This window comes from Oncorhynchus mykiss, chromosome 8 (assembly GCF_057628025.1).
Source record: "Oncorhynchus mykiss isolate SJ-2025 chromosome 8, ASM5762802v1, whole genome shotgun sequence".
In the NCBI taxonomy this organism is placed as follows: Eukaryota; Metazoa; Chordata; class Actinopteri; order Salmoniformes; family Salmonidae; genus Oncorhynchus; species Oncorhynchus mykiss.
The window spans coordinates 3,182,447-3,197,500 of NC_143029.1; positions in this window are offsets into that span (position 1 = coordinate 3,182,447).

The following is a 15,054-nucleotide window of genomic DNA, read 5'->3' on the forward strand; positions in this document are numbered from 1 at the left end:
TTTCCTGTCTCTCTGTTCCAGTGTATTTATCCCTGTGTTTCCTGTCTCTCTGTGCCAGTTCGTCTTATATGTTCATTCTGCCTGCCTTGACCATGAGCCTGTCTGCCACTCTGTATCCACCTGCCTGACCATTCTGCCTGCCTTGACCACGAGCCTGTCTGCCACTCTGTATCCACCTGCCTGACCATTCTGCCTGCCTTGACCACGAGCCTGTCTGCCACTCTGTACCCGCCTGCCTGACCATTCTGCCTGCCTTGACCACGAGCCTGTCTGCCACTCTGTATCCACCTGCCTGACCATTCTGCCTGCCTTGACCACGAGCCTGTCTGCCACTCTGTACCCGCCTGCCTGACCATTCTGCCTGCCTTGACCATGAGCCTGTCTGCCACTCTGTATCCACCTGCCTGACCATTCTGCCTGCCTTGACCATGAGCCTGTCTGCCACTCTGTATCCACCTGCCTGACCATTCTGCCTGCCTTGACCACGAGCCTGTCTGCCACTCTGTATCCACCTGCCTGACCATTCTGCCTGCCTTGACCACGAGCCTGTCTGCCACTCTGTACCCGCCTGCCTGACCATTCTGCCTGCCTTGACCACGAGCCTGTCTGCCACTCTGTATCCACCTGCCTGACCATTCTGCCTGCCTTGACCACGAGCCTGTCTGCCACTCTGTACCCGCCTGCCTGACCATTCTGCCTGCCTTGACCACGAGCCTGTCTGCCACTCTGTACCCGCCTGCCTGACCATTCTGCCTGCCTTGACCACGAGCCTGTCTGCCACTCTGTACCCGCCTGCCTGACCATTCTGCCTGCCTTGACCACGAGCCTGTCTGCCACTCTGTATCCACCTGCCTGACCATTCTGCCTGCCTTGACCACGAGCCTGTCTGCCACTCTGTACCCGCCTGCCTGACCATTCTGCCTGCCTTGACCACGAGCCTGTCTGCCACTCTGTACCCGCCTGCCTGACCATTCTGCCTGCCTTGACCACGAGCCTGTCTGCCACTCTGTACCCGCCTGCCTGACCATTCTGCCTGCCTTGACCATGAGCTTGTCTGCCACTCTGTACCCACCTGCCTGACCATTCTGCCTGCTTTGACCACGAGCCTGTCTGCCACTCTGTACCCGCCTGCCTGACCATTCTGCCTGCCTTGACCACGAGCCTGTCTGCCACTCTGTACCCGCCTGCCTGACCATTCTGCCTGCCTTGACCACGAGCCTTTCTGCCACTCTGTACCCGCCTGCCTGACCATTCTGCCTGCCTTGACCACGAGCCTGTCTGCCACTCTGTACCCGCCTGCCTGACCATTCTGCCTGCCTTGACCACGAGCCTGTCTGCCACTCTGTACCCGCCTGCTTGACCATTCTGCCTGCCTTGACCACGAGCCTTTCTGCCACTCTGTACCTCCTGGATCTGGTTTTGACCTTTTTGCCTGTCCACGACACGTGGACCAGCTCCTCCCTACAGGGAGCCACCACTAGGAAACATCAAGGGTTACTACAGAGCCTTCTGGAAGGGCTTCGTTCCTTGACGGAATGCCACGACCATGGGTTAAAGGCTATTATGGAGCAAATCAGGGCGTTAGCTCAGAGACTGCATACCACCTCTGAAAAATCCCAATCACCCAGTAATTTTTTCCCTCTCTGTGGTGAGTTTGTACAGTCTACCCCGGCTCCCCGAAAACCCAGCTTACCTCCTGCTGCGCAATATTCTGGGAATCCTGTTGCCTGTCTGGGTTTTCTTTCTCAGTGCTTGCTTATTTTTGAGCTACAGCCATCTTCGTTCCCTTCAAACCGATCGAAGATATCATTACGCTAATGTCGAGAAGGGCACTTTCCTGGGCTACGGCTGTTTGGAAGCAACAATCTGCCATTTGTGGTCATCGGGAGGAATTTATGGCAGAGGTGAGAAATGTATTTGAGTCTCCAGTATCTGGGAGAAAGGCGGCCAGTAAGCTGCTTGACTTATGTCAAAACTCCCGTATGTGGCAGACTACGCGGTTGATTTTCGCACATTGGCCACCGAGAGTGCCTGGAATCCGGAGTCTCTTTCGATACTTTTCTGCGTGGATTATCTGAGGAGGTAAAGAATGAACTAGCTGCTCAGTAACTGCCAGTGGACTTCGACTCCCTTATCGCCCTCACCATCAAAACCAGTGGACGCCTAAGGGAACGTAGGAGGGAGAGGAGGTCTGGTCTCGGGCACACTCGTGAATCTGGAAGTGTCCGAAGGCAGCTAACCATCAAAACCAGTGGACGCCTAAGGGAACATAGGAGGGAGAGGAGGTCTGGTCTTGGGCACACTCGAGAATCTGTAAGTTTCCGAAGGCAGCTTTTCCGAGAGGATTTCTGGTAACCACAGTTAGACAATACAGTTCCTCCTCATTGCATCTCCCCATGTTCCGGTTGTGTTGGGATTTTCTTGGCTACAAAAACACAATCCTGTGATTGACTGGACCACAAGCTCCATCCTGGGTTGGAGTCCTTTTTGTCATTCCCACTTCAAGTAACACAGCCTTCCCCTAGTCGTTTTCCTCAGAATGTTAGCAAGACTGTAGATGTCTCTGCTATTCCTACTGAGTACCATGATCTCCTGGAAGTGTTCAGTAAGGCACGTCCCTTCCCCCACACCGTCCTTATGACTGTGCCATTGATCTTCTCCCAGGCACTACACCATTATATTCTCTGTCCGGACCAGAGACCAAAGCTATGGAGGAGTACATAGAGGAGTCTTTGGCCACTGGGGCCGTCCTGCGCCGCAGGGTTTTTCTTTGTGGAAAAGAAGGACAAGACCCTGCGTCTGTGCACTGACTACCAGGGACTTAACGACATTACGGTTAAAAATCATTATCCCCTACTTCTCCTCTGTGTTTGAACTTCTCCTCAATTTGGACCTTTAGAATGCCTACCACCTGGTTCAGATATGCGAGGAGGACGGGTGGAAGACAGCCTTCAACACAGCCAGTGGACATTATGAGTACCAGGTCATGCCATTTGGACTCCCCAACGCCCCTGCTATCTTCCAGGCTTTGGTCAATGATGTGCTCCGGGACATGATAAACCGCTTTGTGTTCGTTTACCTTGACGGCATCCTGTTCAGATGGATCCTGAAAAGGTGAAAGCAGTGGCTTCAACCAACGTCCAGGGTGCAGTTGCAATGGTTTCTTGGTTTTGCAAACTTCTACCGCCGTTTCATTAAGAATTACAGCACCCTTGCAGCCCCCCTCTCGGCACTCACCTCCCCCAAGGTACCGTTCAAATGGTCACCAGCTGTCGACAAAGGCTTTGTGGACCTGAGTCATCAGTTCACAACAGCACCCATCCTCATCCATCCGGACCCGTCCTGTCAATCTGTGGTTGAGGTTGATGCTTCTGATGTTGGAGTGGGGGCCATCCTGTCCCAATGATCTGCCCAGGACCAGAAGCTTCATCCCTGTGACTTCCTGTCCCATCATCTCAATCCTGCTGAGAGGAACTATGATGTTGTCAACTGTGAACTCCTGGCGGTTAAGATGGCGTTGGAAGAGTGGAGGCACTGGCTGGAAGGAGCAGAACAGTCATTCTTGGTCTGGATTGACCATAAAAACTTGCCAATTGCCTCAACTCCAGGCAGGCCCGGTGGGCCCTCTTGTTTATCAGATTAAACTTCACCATTTCCTACCGCCCAGGGTCAAAAATGTGAAGCCTGACGCTCTCTCCCTCCTATGCAGTTCCTCTGCCACACCCTCGACTTCTGAAACCATTCTCCCTACCTCATGCCTTGCTGCCACTGTGGATTGGGGTATTGAGAACCTGGTTCGCGAGGCGGCAGGAGTTTCCAGTACCTGGTTGCCTGGGAGGGTTATGGCCCGGAGAAGAGGTGCTGGATTCCTGCTAAAGACATCTTGGACCCGGTCCTCATCGCTAATTTCCACTGCCGTCAGCCAGGTATGCGCCCAGGTAGGACCCCAGGTGATGTCCCTAACGGGGGGGGGTACTGTCACACCCTGATCTGTTTCACCTGTCCTTGTGATTGTCTCCACCCCCTCCAGGTGTCACTGATTTTCCCCAGTGCATTTATCCCTGTGTTTCCTGTCTCTCTGTCCCAGTGTATTTATCCCTGTGTTTCCTTTCTCTCTGTGCCAGTTCGTCTTGTATGTTCCAAGTCAACTAGCTTTTTCCCCGTACTCCTGCCTTTAATATTCTCCTTTTTGTAGTCCTCCCGGTTTTGACACTTGCCTGTTTCGGGACTCTGTACCAGCCTTCCTGACCATTCTGCCAGCCTTGACCGCAAGCCTTTCTGCCACTCTGCACCTCCTGGACTCTGATCTGGTTTTGACCTTTTTGTCTGTCCACAACCATTCTCTTTCCTCCTCCTTTTGGATTAATAAACATTGTAAGACCATCTGCCTCCTGTGTCTGTATCTGGGTCTCGCCTTGTGTCGTGATACCAATATGCTTTAATAGAAATACGTGTTTTGCATAACCTTAAGTGTCTTAAACGGTACGACTGTGGATGTTTTCCCAGTTTTCCCAAAGTCTGGTGTATCTAATTGGCTTTAATAACAGCCAAGGATTTTCGCTAGCTTATTTGTTTGTGCTCTGATTACATGCAATTGTCCAGGTCAGATGTTTACACATGACTTCAGCCATATGAAGAACCTTCCATATCTTCCATATCAAAATATACCTAACTAATTACCTACCTTTTGCTTCTCCTCCAACTGGTGTTAGCTAGCTACAGCTGCCTTCTTGCTTGCTGGTAGCTAACTGTTAGGTAGCAACCAAGTTGTACACAGATTTAGAACTCTGAGATTCGGCTGAAAATATTTTAGCATTGTCATAAATGCTACAAAAGGGTAGCAAATCATTGGTTTAAAATCGGGCAGAAATGTCTACGTGAGAGCGGTAAATTGTGAATTTGATAAACTCTTGCACCTACAAACTTATTCAGTCCGAATGGATGTAATTCTAATGGTCCCCTTTGCGGACGCTGTAGCCTTGTTTTAATCTGACGTCTAGAATTTGAGCTAGGTCTGTGAAGAAACAACATCGGACTGCCATAGTGCTAATGACCCTGTCAAAAATCCAGGTTCTCAATAAAGGCCGGACGGATCATGACAAGATGTGTGTTCTGTACCTCCAAGTTGGGGCGGTAGGTAGCCTAGTGGTTAGAGCATTTGGCCAGTAACCGAAAGGTTGCTAGATCGAATCCCTGAGCTGACAAGGTAAAACTCTGTTGTTCTGCCCCTGAACAAGGCAGTTGACCCACTGTTCCTACGCTGTCATTGTAAATAAGAATTCGTTCATAACTGACTTCGTTAAATAAGAAGTTGATTAGCGAATTTTCACATTGGTGTCATATTGGCTTAGATACGATGGTAGGGAGATTAGAATTTAACATTGAGCTTCAACCAATGCCGTACTATAATTGATGATGGTCTAATGTCGTGTGTGTGTGTGTGTGTGTGTGTGTGTGTGTGTGTGTGTGTGTGTGTGTGTGCTCATGGCAATTATGTAATTCCAACACCAGGGATGCTGCTGCTGTGGGCGCCGCCCATATTGTGACGATGTCATTAAGAACAGATAGAATCTGTAAGGAAGTTTTCAAGTTGACAGAATGATTATTTTTTTTTTTAAATCAGCAAAATAAAAAATGATACATTGGTACAGCTGATTTACTGTTTTAAAAATAACTTTATTGTTCAAAACAATATATTATAATTTCTATTGGCCAGACAATACTCCTACGTATGGATTCTATTAACAGGCCAGTCCCATAGCTAAATGAAGTCAGATCACTAACTTACTGAGAGGTCAAGGATGTGCCTAATGATTGGGCAACTGTACCTACCCACGTCACAGTTAGAGATAAGAAGTGAACGGGTTAACTGGTAAACATTTACACACATAGAGGCCCAGACAGCCCCAGCACCTGGTTGGCATGGTGACAAGGGGTGTGTGGTGGGGAGTCGTTTACCGCTACTGAGGAAATGCGTCCCAAATGGAGGGCACTCAGTGTCCCACATCAGACGAAGGGAATTGGGTGCCATTTTGGGATGTACTCAGTGTCCCACATCAGAAGGAGGGAATTGGGTGCCATTTTGGGATGTACTCAGTGTCCCACATCAGACGGAGGGAATGGGGTGCCATTTTGGGAGGTACTCAGTGTCCCACATCAGACGGAGGGAATGTGGTGCCATTTTGGGATGTACTCAGTGTCCCACATCAGACGGAGGGAATGGGGTGCCATTTTGGGAGGTACTCAGTGTCCCACATCAGACGGAGGGAATGGGGTGCCATTTTGGGAGGTACTAAGTGTCCCACATCAGACGGAGGGAATGGGGTGCCATTTTGGGAGGTACTCAGTGTCCCACATCAGACGGAGGGAATGGGGTGCCATTTTGGGAGGTACTCAGTGTCCCACATCAGACGGAGGGAATGGGGTGCCATTTTGGGAGGTACTCAGTGTCCCACATCAGTTCCCCTAATATTGTAGTGTCCAGTTTGCCATTAGTTAGGAAAACATTCCATCTGTTTTTAGCTAAACCCTTCTGAGAACCTTTCCAGCATGTTTTGGTGTTAAAGTTAGGAGAACATCCCCTTCATGTCAAGAAGAACGTGTAGGGAATAGTGAGATTGACTAGGTTATATAGGGAATAGTGAGATTGACTAGGTTATATAGGGATTAGTGAGAGTAACTAGGTTATATAGGGATTAGTGAGAGTAACTAGGTTATATAGGGAGAGTAACTAGGTTATATAGGGATTAGTGAGAGTAACTAGGTTATATAGGGATTAGTGAGAGTAACTAGGTTATATAGGGAATAGAAAGATTGACTAGGTTATATAGGGATTAGTGAGAGTAACTAGGTTATATAGGGAATAGTGAGAATGACTAGGTTTTATAGGGAATAGTGAGAGTAACTAGGTTATATAGGGATTAGTGAGAGTAACTAGGTTTTATAGGGATTAGTGAGAGTAACTAGGTTATATAGGGATTAGTGAGATTGACTAGGTTATATAGGGATTAGTGAGAGTAACTAGGTTATATAGGGATTAGTGAGAGTAACTAGGTTATATAGGGAATAGTGAGAGTAACTAGGTTATATAGGGATTAGTGAGAGTAACTAGGTTATATAGGGATTAGTGAGATTAACTAGGTTATATAGGGAATAGTGAGAGTAACTAGGTTATATAGGGATTAGTGAGATTGACTAGGTTATATAGGGATTAGTGAGAGTAACTAGGTTATATAGGGAGAGTAACTAGGTTATATAGGGATTAGTGAGAGTAACTAGGTTATATAGGGATTAGTGAGAGTAACTAGGTTATATAGGGAGAGTAACTAGGTTATATAGGGAATAGTGAGAGTAACTAGGTTATATAGGGATTAGTGAGAGTAACTAGGTTATATAGGGAGAGTAACTAGGTTCTATAGGGATTAGTGAGAGTAACTAGGTTATATAGGGATTAGTGAGAGTAACTAGGTTATATAGGGATTAGTGAGAGTAACTAGGTTATATAGGGATTAGTGAGATTGACTAGGTTATATAGGGATTAGTGAGAATAACTAGGTTATATAGGGAATAATGAGAATAACTAGGTTATATAGGGAATAGTGAGATTGACTAGGTTATATAGGGAATAGTGAGATTGACTAGGTTATATAGGGATTAGTGAGAGTAACTAGGTTCTATAGGGAGAGTAACTAGGTTATATAGGGATTAGTGAGAGTAACTAGGTTATATAGGGAGAGTAACTAGGTTATATAGGGATTAGTGAGAGTAACTAGGTTATATAGGGATTAGTGAGAGTAACTAGGTTATATAGGGAATAGTGAGATTGACTAGGTTATATAGGGATTAGTGAGAGTAACTAGGTTATATAGGGAATAGTGAGAATGACTAGGTTTTATAGGGATTAGTGAGAGTAACTAGGTTATATAGGGATTAGTGAGATTGACTAGGTTATATAGGGATTAGTGAGAGTAACTAGGTTATATAGGGATTAGTGAGAGTAACTAGGTTATATGGGGAATAGTGAGAGTAACTAGGTTATATAGGGATTAGTGAGAGTAACTAGGTTATATAAGGGATTAGTGAGATTAACTAGGTTATATAGGGAATAGTGAGAGTAACTAGGTTATGTAGGGATTAGTGAGATTGACTAGGTTATATAGGGATTAGTGAGAGTAACTAGGTTATATAGGGATTAGTGAGAGTAACTAGGTTATATAGGGAGAGTAACTAGGTTATATAGGGATTAGTGAGAGTAACTAGGTTATATAGGGAGAGTAACTAGGTTATATAGGGAATAGTGAGAGTAACTAGGTTATATAGGGATTAGTGAGAGTAACTAGGTTATATAGGGATGAGTGAGAGTAACTAGGTTATATAGGGATTAGTGAGATTGACTAGGTTATATAGGGATTAGTGAGAGTAACTAGGTTATATAGGGAGAGTAACTAGGTTATATAGGGAGAGTAACTAGGTTATATAGGGATTAGTGAGAGTAACTAGGTTATATAGGGATTAGTGAGAGTAACTAGGTTATATAGGGAGAGTAACTAGGTTATATAGGGAATAGTGAGAGTAACTAGGTTATATAGGGATTAGTGAGAGTAACTAGGTTATATAGGGAGAGTAACTAGGTTATATAGGGAATAGTGAGAGTAACTAGGTTATATAGGGATTAGTGAGAGTAACTAGGTTATATAGGGATGAGTGAGAGTAACTAGGTTATATAGGGTTTAGTGAGATTGACTAGGTTATATAGGGATTAGTGAGAGTAACTAGGTTATATAGGGAGAGTAACTAGGTTATATAGGGAGAGTAACTAGGTTATATAGGGATTAGTGAGAGTAACTAGGTTATATAGGGATTAGTGAGAGTAACTAGGTTATATAGGGAGAGTAACTAGGTTATATAGGGAATAGTGAGAGTAACTAGGTTATATAGGGATTAGTGAGAGTAACTAGGTTATATAGGGAGAGTAACTAGGTTCTATAGGGATTAGTGAGAGTAACTAGGTTATATAGGGATTAGTGAGAGTAACTAGGTTATATAGGGATTAGTGAGAGTAACTAGGTTATATAGGGATTAGTGAGATTGACTAGGTTATATAGGGATTAGTGAGAATAACTAGGTTATATAGGGAATAGTGAGAATAACTAGGTTATACAGGGAATAGTGAGATTGACTAGGTTATATAGGGAATAGTGAGATTGACTAGGTTATATAGGGAATAGTGAGATTGACTAGGTTATATAGGGATTAGTGAGAGTAACTAGGTTATATAGGGAAAAGTGAGAGTAACTAGGTTATATAGGGAATAGTGAGAATAACTAGGTTATATAGGGAGAGTAACTAGGTTATATAGGGAATAGTGAGATTGACTAGGTTATATAGGGAATAGTGAGATTGACTAGGTTATATAGGGAGAGTAACTAGGTTATATAGGGAATAGTGAGAGTAACTAGGTTATATAGGGAATAGTGAGAGTAACTAGGTTATATAGGGAATAGTGAGAATAACTAGGTTATATAGGGATTAGTGAGAGTATCTAGGTTATATAGGGTGAGTAACTAGGTTATATAGGGAATAGTGAGAGTAACTAGGTTATATAGGGAAAAGTGAGAGTAACTAGGTTATATAGGGAATAGTGAGAATAACTAGGTTATATAGGGAGAGTAACTAGGTTATATAGGGAATAGTGAGATTGACTAGGTTATATAGGGAATAGTGAGATTGACTAGGTTATATAGGGAGATTGACTAGGTTATATAGGGAATAGTGAGAATAACTAGGTTATATAGGGAATATTGGGATTGACTAGGTTATATAGGGAATAGTAAGATTGACTAGGTTATATAGGAACTAGTGAGAGTAAGTAGGTTCAATAGGGAGAGTAACTAGGTTATATAGGGAATTGTACCTAAGTTCATTTTTCAATCAGCCACGAGGGTATATACTCCTATAAACCAATGAGGAGATGGGACGAGGGTATATACTCCTAAAACCCAATGAGATGGGACGAGGGTATATACTCCTATAAACCAATGAGGAGATGGGACGAGGGTATATACTCCTATAAACCAATGAGGAGATAGGACGAGGGTATATACTCCTATAAACCAATGAGGAGATGGGACGAGGGTATATACTCCTATAAACCAATGAGGAGATGGGACGAGGGTATATACTCCTATAAACCAATGAGGAGATGGGACGAGGGTATGTAATCCTATAAACCAATGAGATGGGACGAGGGTATATACTCCTATAAACCAATGAGGAGATTGGACGAGGGTATATACTCCTATAAACCAATGAGGAGATGGGACGAGGGTATATACTCCTATAAACCAATGAGGAGATGGGACGAGGGTATGTAATCCTATAAACCAATGAGATGGGACGAGGGTATATACTCCTATAAACCAATGAGGAGATTGGACGAGGGTATATACTCCTATAAACCAATGAGGAGATGGGACGAGGGTATATACTCCTATAAACCAATGAGGAGATTGGACGAGGGTATATACTCCTATAAACCAATGAGGAGATGGGACGAGGGTATATACTCCTATAAACCAATGAGGAGATGGGACGAGGGTATATACTCCTATAAACCAATGAGGAGATGGGACGAGGGTATATACTCCTATAAACCAATGAGGAGATAGGACGAGGGTATATACTCCTATAAACCAATGAGGAGATGGGACGAGGGTATATACTCCTATAAACCAATGAGGAGATGGGACGAGGGTATATACTCCTATAAACCAATGAGGAGATGGGACGAGGGTATATACTCCTATAAACCAATGAGGAGATGGGACGAGGGTATATACTCCTATAAACCAATGAGGAGATGGGACGAGGGTATATACTCCTATAAACCAATGAGGAGATGGGACGAGGGTATATACTCCTATAAACCAATGAGGAGATGGGACGAGGGTATATACTCCTATAAACCAATGAGGAGATGGGACGAGGGTATATACTCCTATAAACCAATGAGGAGATGGGACGAGGGTATATACTCCTATAAACCAATGAGGAGATGGGACGAGGGTATATACTCCTATAAACCAATGAGGAGATGGGACGAGGGTATATACTCCTATAAACCAATGAGGAGATGGGACGAGGGTATATACTCCTATAAACCTTTGGTGGTGGTAAAGTTGGAGATTTGTACAGGGTCAAAGGGATCTTGAAGAAGGAAGGCTATCAGTCCATTTTGCAACGCCATGCCATACCCTCTGGACGGTGCTTAATTGGAGCCAATTTCCTCCTACAACAGGACAATGACCCAAAGTACAGCTCCAAACTATGCAAGAACTATTTAGGGAAGAATCAATCAGCTGGTATTCTGTCTGTAATGGAGTGGCCAGCACAGTCACCGGATCTCAACCCTATTGAGCTGTTGTGGGAGCAGCTAGACCGTATGGTACGTAAAGAAGTGCCCATCAAGCCAATCCAACTTGTGGGAGGTGCTTCAGGAAGCATGGGGTGACATCTCTTCAGATGTCCTCAACTATTTGACAACTAGAATGCCAAAGGTCTGCAAGGCTGTAATTGCTGCAAATGGAGGATTCTTTGACAAAAAAAGTCACACAATTATTATTTCAATTAAAAATCTTTATTTATAACTTTGTCAGCGTCTTGACTATATGTCCTATTCATTTTGCAACACATTTCATGGAAAACAAGGACGTTTCCAAGTGACCCCAAACTTTTGAACGGTAGTGAATGTTATTTTGCAACGCGATGCAAACGGTCAGCGTGTTTTTGAGGACAACGTCTTCCTGTCTGCCATCCTAATAGTTTCCATTGTGTTTCTGCTGGCAGGACATTTATATTGATCCTGATGTTGACCGACAGTGCAGATCGACATGTATATATATATATATATCTGCTTGTGCTTGATACTGTGTGTGTGTGTGTGTGTGTGTGTGTGTGTGTGTGTGTGTGTGTGTGTGTGTGTGTGTGTGTGTGTGTGTGTGTGTGTGTGTGTGTGTGTGTGTGTGTGTGTGTGTGTGTGTGTGTGTGTGTGTGTGTGTGTGTGTGTGTGTGTGTGTGTGTGGTGTGTGTGTGTGGTGTGTGTGTGTGTGTGTGTGTGTGTGTGTGTGTGTGTGTGTGTGTGTGTGTGTGTGTGTGTGTTCCTTTTCCCTGCATCAATGTATTCCATTGTGTTCAAATGATGCTGTAAAAGTCCCATTGAATGAATAGGGACCAGATCACCCTGTCCTGGTGTGATATGGGTACTACAGCTCCAGAACAACACACGGCACCAGATCACCCTCTCCTGGTGTGATATGGGTACTACAGCTCCAGAACAACACACGGCACCAGATCACCCTCTCCTGGTGTGATATGGGTACTACAGCTCCAGAATAACACACGGCACCAGATCACCCTCTGCTGGTGTGATATGGGTACTACAGCTCCAGAATAACACACGGTACCAGATCACCCTCTCCTGGTGTGATATGGGTACTACAGCTCCACAATAACACACGGTACCAGATCACCCTCTCCTGGTGTGATATGGGTACTACAGCTCCACAATAACACACGGTACCAGATCACCCTCTCCTGGTGTGATATGGGTACTACAGCTCCACAATTACACACGGTACCAGATCACCCTCTCCTGGTGTGATATGGGTACTACAGCTCCAGAATAACACACGGGACCAGATCACCCTCTCCTGGTGTGATATGGGTACTACAGCTCCAGAATAACACACGGTACCAGATCACCCTCTCCTGGTGTGATATGGGTACTACAGCTCCAGAATAACACACGGCACCAGATCACCCTCTCCTGGTGTGATATGGGTACTACAGCTCCAGAATAACACACGGCACCAGATCACCCTCTCCTGGTGTGATATGGGTACTACAGCTCCAGAATAACACACGGTACCAGATCACCCTCTCCTGGTGTGATATGGGTACTACAGCTCCAGAATAACACACGGCACCAGATCACCCTCTCCTGGTGTGATATTGGTACTACAGCTCCAGAATAACACACGGTACCAGATCACCCTCTCCTGGTGTGATATGGGTACTACAGCTCCAGAATAACACACGGTACCAGATCACCCTCTGCTGGTGTGATATGGGTACTACAGCTCCAGAATAACACACGGCACCAGATCACCCTCTCCTGGTGTGATATGGGTACTACAGCTCCAGAATAACACACGGTACCAGATCACCCTCTCCTGGTGTGATATGGGTACTACAGCTCCAAAATAACACACGGCACCAGATCACCCTCTCCTGGTGTGATATGGGTACTACAGCTCCAGAATAACACACGGCACCAGATCACCCTCTCCTGGTGTGATATGGGTATTACAGCTCCAGAATAACACACGGTACCAGATCACCCTCTCCTGGTGTGATATGGGTACTACAGCTCCAGAATAACACACGGTACCAGATCACCCTCTCCTGGTGTGATATGGGTACTACAGCTCCAGAATAACACACGGTACCAGATCACCCTCTCCTGGTGTGATATGGGTACTACAGCTCCAGAATAACACACGGCACCAGATCACCCTCTCCTGGTGTGATATGGGTACTACAGCTCCAGAATAACACACGGTACCAGATGACCCTCTCCTGGTCCGATATGGGTACTACAGCTCCAGAATAACACACGGCACCAGATGACCCTCTCCTGGTCCGATATGGGTACTACAGCTCCAGAATAATACACTGGTAGTGCTGAGTCACTAGGGAAGAGACTGTAGTCCCATACCAGACAGCACCCTATTCCCTATTGTAGTGCACAAATGTTTAGTCTACTACAGAGCCCTATTGGTCCTGGTCAAACGTTGAACACTATTCATGGACTAGGCTGATTGGGACACACTTGTCCCTGTTACAATACTGTCTTTCATCCTAGTAAGGTTGTAGCAATTTACCCAATAAATCCCAGGTTTTTCAAGAAAAATCTGGTTGTAGGAATCCGTATTTCTTGCTTATTCCCCCCTGATTCGTGGATTCTTCCAACCAGACGGGCATTAACCCTATCCCTTCATAGAAGTTATAACTGCGATCAACTGTTGCTAAGCTTCTAATGACTGATTCAGCTAGACTCAGAGGTAGTCTTCAACGTGTCTTAATTCCATCGGTGTAACGAGTAACCACCGCTCTTTACTGACGTGCTGACGTCATATCAGTACGTCACAACATCCCCCCTTTACTTGGATATAAACTTCAAAGTCAACCTGGCAGCACAACGGGTGACATGTCTGGTGAGTACGCAGACCATGGAAGAACTGGGACATTTTCAGCTTTTCAGGAATTGTGTACAGATCCTTGCACCATGGGCCCCATTACCATGCCGAAACATGAGGTGATGGCGACGGATGAATGGCACGACAATGGGCCTCAGGATCTTGTAACGGTATCTCGATGTGTTCGTATTGCCATCAATAAAATGCAATTGTGTTCATTGTCTGTAGTTTATGCCTGCCCATTCCATAACACCACCATGGGGCATTCTGTTCACCACGTTGACATCAGCATACCGCTAGCTCACATAACGCCATTCACACTGCCATCTGCCTGGTACAGTTGAAACCGGGATTCATCCGTGAAGAGCACACTTCTCCAGCGTGCCAGTGGCCATCGAAGGTGAGCATTTACCTACTGAAGTCAGTTACTAGTCGATTACGACGCCAAACTTCAGTCAGGTCAAGACCCTGGTGAGGAAGAATAGCACGCAGTTGAGCTGAGACGGTTTCTGACAGTTTGTGCAAAACCAGTTTCATCATCAGCTGTCCAGATGGCTGGTCTCAGACGATCCCGCTGGTGAAGAAGTCGGATGTGGAGGTCCTGGACTGGAGTGGTTACATGTGGTCTGCGGTTGTGAGGCCGGTTGGACGTACTGCCAAATTCTCTAAAACAACGTTATGGCGGTGTATGGTAAATAAATTAGAATTAAATTCTCTGGCAACAGTTCTGGCGAAAATTCCTGCAGTTAGCATGCCGATTGCACGCTCCCTCAAAACTTGAGACATCTGTGGAATTATG